The sequence below is a fragment of the Dermacentor andersoni genome, chromosome 5, assembly GCF_023375885.2.
Source record: "Dermacentor andersoni chromosome 5, qqDerAnde1_hic_scaffold, whole genome shotgun sequence".
Taxonomy (NCBI): Eukaryota; Metazoa; Arthropoda; class Arachnida; order Ixodida; family Ixodidae; genus Dermacentor; species Dermacentor andersoni.
Window position 1 is genome coordinate 36,608,814 of NC_092818.1, and position 9,588 is coordinate 36,618,401.

The window sequence follows — 9,588 nt, forward strand, 5'->3', positions numbered from 1 at the left end:
CGAAGTTGAAAAAAGTCTTCACTTGCGATTCATTGATTAGGGTCGCTTCCGTCATTACAAAGAATGCGAGATATGAAGAACCTGTTTATTCACATTGCTAGCTGGAATGCATTTACGCTACTTATCGAGACGTGGATGCAACGGTATGTCTTCAATTGAATGGCTGAAAACCAAGCAAAGCGGGGTCTTGTTCAGGGCCATATTTACAACCACTGCTCTTCCTGCCAGTAACGCGTAATTCCAGTATGCGTGTAACCTGGTATTCTCTACTGTTCTTTATGAAAATGCTGTCGGAGCTGAAAAAAGTCTTCAGTTGCGATTCATTGATTAGGGTCGCTTTCGTCCTTACAAAGAATGCGATATATGAAGAACTTGTGTATTAACATTGGTAGCTGGAATACATTTACGCTACTTATCGAGACGTGAATGCAACGGTATATATTCAATTGAATGGCTTACAACCAAGCAAAGTGGGGTCTTTATATGGGTTATATATACAGCCCCTCCTCTTCCCGCCAGTCATCCGTAATTCCTGTATGCGTGTAATCTGGTATTCTCCACCGTTCGTTACGAAAATGCTGTCGAAGCTGAAAAAAGTGTTCAGTTGGGATTCAGTGAGTAAGGTCGCTTGCGTCTTTACAAGGAATGCGATATATGAAGAACTTGTGTGTTAACATTGGTAGCTGGAATACACTTACGCTACTTATCGAGACGTTGATGCATCGGCATATATTCAATTGAATAGCTTTAAACCAAGCAAAGTGGGGTCTTGATAAAGGTTATATTTACAACCCCTGCTCTTCCCGCCAGTCACGCGTTATTCCAGTATGTGTGCAATCTGGTATTTTCTACTGTTCGTTATGAAAATGCTGTCGGAGCTGAAAAAAGTCTTCAGTTGCGAATCATTGATTAGGGTCGCTTCCGTCATTAGAAAGAATGCGATATATAAAGAACTTGTGTATTAACATTGGTAGCTGGAATACATTTACGCTACTTATCGCGACGGGAATACAATGGTATATATTCAATTGAATGGCTTACAACCAAGCAAAGTGGGGTGTTTATATGGGTTATATTTACAACCCCTGCTCTTCCCGCCAGTCACGCGTAATTCCTGTAGGCGTGCAACCTGGTATTTTCTGCGGTTAGCCCCGCAGGGGCGTCTGCGTCAGCAGGCGTTTGGTGTGTTGCGACACCACGGACCCGAGCACATGAGGGTTGGACCCTCCCGCGTGTAGCCGTGCGCGGCTTGGCCGTGTCTGCGGAAAGGGGGATCCTGGGGGTTGAGCCGATGCTGGGTGTTTGGACCTTTAAGGCCCCCCGGCGGAGGCAACACACCTCTTCGGCCTCGGCTTCACATAGACGGCACCCCCGGACTGACCCACCCGGGACAAATCGGCAGTCGCCTTTTCCTGTCTCTCTCATCGCACATCTTCGTCTTTTCCTCTCACTTTTGGTCTTTCCTGTCTTCTTTTTCTTCTGATAACTTCCAACATTCCTGGCGGCGAGGGTTAACCTGGTGTGCTATGACCTACCTTGGTTATAACATATGTGGTTATAGCGACGATGTACAGTTGGCATGGTAGGGTTTGCTTCACCGCATACCCTGCCGTGTCCCCTTGTTGGGCTCCGTGGTGGGTGATTGGCATCGTCGCTGAATACTGAACAAATTTCATGGGCACTTCCAACCCCTTCTGTACCGATCGTCCCACTAAAAGGGGGCGCACCGATGCTACGTTTCAGTTTTTTTTAAAAGGCACTCAGACTTTTCCGAAATTTCATGTTGTCCACAGTGAGAAACCTGACAAGAAAGCAAGAACAATTTCACCATTTGTTGTCGCGAAGCATCTCGCAGAGACCATTGGAGGCGGCTATAAAATCACCAAGCTGGCCAGTGGGGACCTATTACTAGAACTAAAAGACAAAGCACAACACGACAAGTTAACTAACCTTGTACAACTTGGAGACATCCCTGTCAGTGTGACAGCACACCGAACCATGAATACGGCCAAAGGCGTGATCTCTGACATAGACTTAATGGACTTGACCGAAGAAGAACTCCTGGAAGGATGGAAGGATGAAAACGTAATAAGTGTACAAAGAATAAAGATTAGACGTGACCACAAGGAACTCCCATCTAAGCATCTGATTATTACCTTTGATCTAGCACGTTACCAGAGACATTAGAGACTGGATATACCAAAATCAGAGTACGACCGTACATCCCAAACCCTCGACGTTGTCTTAAATGCCAGAGGTTTGGTCATGCTTCCCAGAGCTGCCGAGGGCGGCTAACATGCGCGAAATGTGGCATCAATGACCACTCGGCAGATGACTGTAAGGCGGAGCCCCGTTGTAGCAATTGTAATGGTGGTCACCCAGCATATTCTCAATCATGCGCAGTCTGGAAGAAAGAAAAAGAAATAATTACAATAAAGGTAAAAGAAAACATAACTTTCAGAGAAGCAAGGCAACGCATCTCACAAACATTTGTACAGACCGCATCTTTCGCCGAAGTGGTACGTCGGGGGGCAGTACCACAACGGCACTTGGCGGATGCCAGCACCACGCGTAGCGAGCGTGCGGCAACGCCACCCGCCCCCATGGTGGGAGCAGCGAAGGCTGCCCTACCTCTCCCGAATTTGTCCACAGTGGAGGCCTCTGCTGGTGCTGGCACCAGTCAGCCCAGCTCCGAGGTCAAGACTAGCCCGCCAACCACCAGGACGGTGGGCCCCAAGGCCTTGTCTTCAGAGACAAGGCCTTCGCTTAAAACACACCGCTCCCAAGAGCGCGTGTCCAGTGCCTCTCAAGAGGCCATGGACACCACACCCAGTCAAAAGGCGCATTTGACGCCTAAGGAGCGGCGCGATTTTGTCGACCGCTCCAGAAAAGACAAAACTCTAATTACAGGGCCCCAAAAGGGCTCTGTAAGCTAAACCAAGCTCATTCTCTTTGACACATAGCACAACATTTATTTTAAAATGGATACACTAATTATTCAGTGCAATGTCAGAGGCCTGCTTTGCAACCTCGATGATGTCCAAGAACTCCTTAATGAACTAACTCCAAAAGTGCTGTGTATCCAAGAGACTCATTTGAAATCTAAACATAAGCACTTCATTCGTCACTATGTTATCTTTCGGAAGGATCGCGATGATGCCCTCGCTTCATCAGGCGGTGTAGCCATCATAGCTGACAATTCTATAGCCTGTCAACACTTACAGCTACAAACACCCCTTGAGGCAGTCGCCATTCGTGGTGTACTTTTAAATAAACTGATAACCGTCTGCTCTTTATATATACCACCGCATTTTCAGCTTCACAAACAAGAATTCCAAGCATTAATAGATCAGTTACCTGAACCATATCTTGTGCTTGGGGATTTAAATGCGCACAGCAACCTATGGGGCGACTCGCGCTGCGACGCGAGAGGACGCTTGATTGAACAGTTCCTATTTTCTTTCAGGTGCATGTCTTTTGAATGGGAAGGAGCCCACGTATTATAACATGGCAAACAAAACATACTCCTCAATAGATCTTAGCATTGCGTCTCCTACTCTTCTACCTTACTTTAAGTGGAAAGTTATTAAAAACCCTTATGGGAGTGACCCTGTAGCTCTATGCACACCACTGTCTAATGAACGTCCCCCACAATTACCTCGCTGGAAAACTGACTCAGCTGACTGGGAAAAGTTCAAAAAACCTGCTTCTCTATCCTGGGAAGACATGAGTGCTTTAAGCATAGATGCGGCGGTTAAATATTTTACATTTTTTCTCCTGGACACCTCCACAAAATGTATCGCTGTAACAAGTGCATTGTCCACAAAACGCCGTCTTCCGTGGTGGAATGATGAGTGTCGAATAGCGCGTAAAAAGCAGAACAAGGCATGGGGTTTATTACGGGACTCTCCGACTGCAGAAAATCTAGTCAATTTCAAGCAGGTCAAATCCCAGGGTCGAACAACGCGGCGACAAGCTAGAAGAGAGAGTTGGAGAAAGTATATATCGGGCATTAACTCTTACACTGACGCAACAAAGGTTTGGAATAGAGTGAATAGAATAAAGGGCCGACAGTCTTACTCTCTGCCTTTAGTGAATGCTCAAGGCGACAGCATGGAAGATCAGGCGAACTTTCTTGGCGCACATTTCGAACATATATCCAGCTCGTCGCACTGCTCTGAAACATTCCAAAGATACAAAAGGCAAATAGAAGGACAACCATTAGAACGGAAAAGTACAAAATGCGAGGCATACAATACACCTTTTTGCATGGCAGAGCTTCAGACAGCCCTAAACAGCTGCAACAAATCTGCCCCAGAGCATCTTATATGAAATGCTAAAACACCTGCCGTCTGAATCACAAAAAACCCTTCTTTGTCTCTACAATTCTATATGGTCTTCCGGCCACATTCCCTCTGCTTGGAAAGAGGCCATCATAATTCCTATTTTGAAACAGGGTAAGGACCCTTCTTTGCCAAATAGTTATAGGCCTATTGCATTGACGAGCTGCTTATGCAAAGTTTTTGAAAAGATGGTAAACAGTCGCCTGGTTCACTACCTAAAAATAAACAAGAAATTAGACCCATATCAATCTGGTTTCAGAGAAGGCAGGTCGACGACAGATCAGCTTGTTCGCATGGAAATGTATATCAGGGATGCCTTTATCCACAAACAGCTTGTATTATCAGTATTTCTCGACATGGAGAAGGCTTATGATACTACGTGGCGCTTCGGGATCCTTCGGGATCTTTATACAATGGGCATTCGCGGCAACTGGCTGAGAGTAGTTGATAGTGATCTCTCTGACAGGACATTTCGTGTTAGAGTTGGCAACGTGCAATCTCGACCATTCATACAGGAGACAGGTGTACCGCAGGGTGGAGTACGGAGCTGTGCGTTATTTATTGTTAAAATGAATTCCCTCCACACCGTATTACCTCGCACACTCTTCTATTCCGTCTATGTGGACGATGTACAGATAGGGTTCAGGTCATGCAATCTTAGCATTTGCGAGCGGCAGCTACAACTTGGCTTGAATAGATTCTCAAGGTGGGCGGACGAGAATGGTTTCAAATTGAACCCGCAAAAGAGCACATGTGTCCTGTTTTCAAACAAGAGAGGTGTACTACCACAACCCGATATTAACCTTAATGGAGAAAGACTAACTTTCAGCCCTGAACACAAATTCTTAGCTGTTATCCTGGACACAAAACTTAATTTCATCCCCCACCTAAGATATCTTAAAGAAAAGTGCCTCAAGACCATGAACCTCCTCAAGCAGCTCTCTCGAACAACCTGGGGCAGTGACAGGAAGTGTCTGCTTAGCCTGTATAAGAGTCTCGTACAATCACGCCTCGACTACGGAGCCGTGGTGTACCATTCGGCAACTGAGAGTGCGCTAAAGATTCTCAACCCAATCCACAACCTCGGTATACGACTGGCAACAGGCGCCTTTAGAACTAGCCCTGTTGAAAGTCTGTACGTTGAAGCCAACGAATGGTCCTTACACCAACGCAGAACATTCCTAAGTTTTGCATACTACACTAAGGTAAAATCAGACACCGAGCATCCATGTCATTCCATAGTTAGCGACCTGTCCGCTTCCAGACTTTACACTAACCGCCCACGTATTAGAGCTCCTTTGAGCCTACGCTTGGAAGCAATGGCAGAAGAAACAGACATCCATATCCCGGAAAATATCCTTATGCCTCCCGCTCGCCTTCCACCTCCTTGGGAATGGCAGACTATGCAATGCGATATCTCTTTTGTCGAAATAACAAAACATGCACCAGAGGCACACTTACGGTCACACTTCTTCGAACTACAAGTGAAATGCTGCTGTGCCGAGTTTTATACAGATGCTTCCAAGTCATCTGCAGGTGTCGCGTATGCAGCTCTTGGGCCATCTTTTTCCACCTCCGTTACTCTAAATCGCAACACAAGTATTTTTACGGCTGAAGCGTACGCAATACTTTCAGCAGTAAAGCACATCAGACATACAAACCTGAATAAGGCGATCATCTTCACAGATTAACTAAGCGTAGTAAGAGCCTTAATGAGTTTTCGAAAACATAAAAACCCTGTTTTTGATAAACTATACACAGAACTATGCTTAGCTTTAACATACAACCAAAACATAGTCCTGTGTTGGGTACCTGGCCATAGGGGTATAAAAGGTAATGTAGCTGCTGACGAATGTGCAACGTCAGTCGCCTTTAATCAAACGGATGTCAATATACCCATACCAGCCACAGAACTTAAGCCCTTCTTACGCCACAAACTGAGGAAACGCTGGCAAAACCAATGGGATAATGCAGTAGAGAATAAGCGACACGTTATCAAACCAAAATTAGGGAACTGGATATCTGAAAGAACAGCAAGACATAAGGAAGTGCTTCTTTGTAGGTTAAGAATAGGACATACTTATGCAACTCACTCCTACCTTTTGACGGGAAGCGAACCTCCGACATGTACTAAATGTGGCAAGAGGCTTACAGTTATCCATGTTCTCATCCATTGCACTGAAATAGAGGCACAAAGAAATAAGTACTTTCCGTCTGCTTATCTCCAACACATACCGTTACACCCAGCATTTTTTCTAAGCAATGAGCCCCTTCTTACTTTTCAATCAGTATTAAACTTTTTAACTGAAACTGACACCTTAAATGTAATTTGGCCAGGCTACTTGTAGCACGGCCTCCACCTGGAGGTCGTAGCTGCAATGAAACCATATTTAGAGCACGTGCCACCCAGTCCTTGCTTTCAAGACCTTGCTGAGGCACTAGTGCTACAGCCATTACATGTTTTACTGATCATCCATATCTCGTGAAACATCTATTTTCATCGCAGACACCATCAATCACTGTCATTTTCTATACTTGTATTTTACGCACATCAGAGCGAATAAATGTTAGGCACTTTTACAGCCACATTGCACCATATGTATATTTTACACCTTTTAGCGAATATTTTTAGGGCACTATGCAGCCGTGTATCATATACTCCCCACAATCAACACTCACATATCATTGACAAGCACGGATCATCGACTTGGCGCTCTTTGGCCACATCTGGCCCTTGCGCCAATAAACTCTACAAATCATCAATCATTTCTACGGTTCGTTAAGAAAATGCTGTCGGAGCTGAAAATGTCTTCAGTGTTGATTCATTGATTAGGATCGCTTCCGACATTACAAAGAATGCGATATATGAAGAACTTGTTCATTGACATTGCTAGCTGGAATACATTTACGCTACTTATCGAGACGTGGATGCAACGGCATATATTCAATTGAATGGCTTAAAACCAAGCAAAGTGGGGTCTTGGTCAGGGTTATATTTACAACCCTGCTCTTCAAGCCAGTCACGCGTAATTCCAGTATTTGTGTAATCTGGTATTCTTTACTGTTCCTTAAGAAAATGCTGTCGGAGCTGAAAAATGTCTTCAGTGTTGATTCGTTGATTAGGGTCGCTTCCGTCATTACAAAGAATGCGACATATGAAGAACTTGTTTATTCACATTGGTAGCTGGAATGCATTTACGCTACTTATCGAGACGTGGATGCAACGGCATATATTCAATTGAATGGCTTAAAACCAAGCAAAGCGGGGTCTTGGTCAGGGTTATATTTACAACCCTGCCCTTCAAGCCAGTCACGCGTAATTCCAGTATTTGTGTAATCTGGTATTCTTTACTGTTCCTTAAGAAAATGCTGTCGGAGCTGAAAAATGTCTTCAGTGTTGATTCGTTGATTAGGGTCGCTTCCGTCATTACAAAGAATGCGACATATGAAGAACTTGTTTATTCACATTGGTAGCTGGAAAGCATTTACGCTACTTATCGAGACGTAAATGTAACGGCATATATTCAATTCAATGGCTTAAAACCAAGCAAAGTGGGGTCTTGGTCACGGTTATATTTACTACCCTTGCTCTTCAAGCCAGTCACGCGTAATTCCAGTATGTGTGTATTCTAGTATTCTCTACTGTTCGTTATGAAAATGCTGTCGGAGCTGAAAAAAGTCTTCAGTTGCGAATCATTGATTAGGGTCGCTTCCGTCATTACAAAGAATGCGATATATGAAGAACTTGTGTATCAACATTGGTAGCTGGAATACATTTACGCTACTTATCGAGACGTGGTTGCAACGGTATATATATTCAATTGAATGGCTTACAACCAAGCAAAGTGGGGTCTTTATATGGGTTATATTTACAACCACTGCTCTTCCCGCCAGTAACGCGTAATTCCAGTATGCGTGTAACCTGGTATTCTCTACTGTTCGTTATGAAAATGCTGTCGGAGCTGAAAAAGTCTTCAGTTGCGATTCATTGATTAGGGTCGCTTTTGTCATTACAAAGAATGCGATATATGAAGAACTTGTTTATTCACATTGCTAGCTGGAATGCATTTACCCTACTTATCGAGACGTGAATGCAACGGTATAAATTCAATTGAATGGCTTACAACCAAGCAAATTGGTGTCTTTATCAGGGTTATATTTACAACCCCTGCTCTTCCCGCCAGTCACGCGTTATTACAGTATGCGTGCAATCTGGTATTCTCTACTGTTTGTTATGAAAATGCTGTCGGAGCTGAAAAAAGTCTTCAGTTGCGAATCATTGATTAGGGTCGCTTCCGTCATTACAAAGAATGCGATATATGAAGAACTTGTGTATTAACATTGGTAGCTGGAATACATTTACGCTACTTATCGAGACGTGGTTGCAACGGTATATATATTCAATTGAACGGCTTACAACCAAGCAAAGTGGGGTCTTTATATGGGTTATATTTACAACCCCTGCTCTTCCCGCCAGTCACGCGTAATTCCTGTATGCGTGCAATCTGGTATTCTCTACTGTTCGTTAACAAAATGCTGTCGGAGCTGAAAAAAGTCTTCAGTTGCGATTCATTGATTTGGGTCGCTTCCGTCTTTACAAAGAAGGCGAGATATGAAGAACTTGTTTATTCACATTGCTAGCTGGAATGCATTTACGCTTCTTATCGAGACGTGGATGGCAACGGTATATCTTCAATTGAATGGCTGAAAACCAAGCAAAGCGGGGTCTCGATCAGGGCTATATTTACAACCACTGCTCTTCCCGCCAGTAACGCGTAATTCCAGTATGCGTGTAACCTGGTATTCTCTACTGTTCGTTATGAAAATGCTGTCGGAGCTGAAAAAGTCTTCAGTTGCGATTCATTGATTAGGGTCGCTTTTGTCATTACAAAGAATGCGATATATGAAGAACTTGTTTATTCACATTGCTTGCTGGAATGCATTTACGCTACTTATCGAGACGTGAATGCAACGGTATAAATTCAATTGAATGGCTTACAACCAAGCAAATTGGTGTCTTTATCTGGGTTATATTTACAACCCCTGCTCTTCCCGCCAGTCACGCGTTATTACAGTATGCGTGCAATCTGGTATTCTCTGCGGTTCGTTAAGAAAATGCTGTCGAAGTTGAAAAAACTCTTCAGTTGCGATTCATTGATTAGGGTCGCTTCCGTCATTACAAAGAATGCGATATATGAAGAACTTGTTCATTGACATTGCTAGCTGGAATACATTTACGCTACTT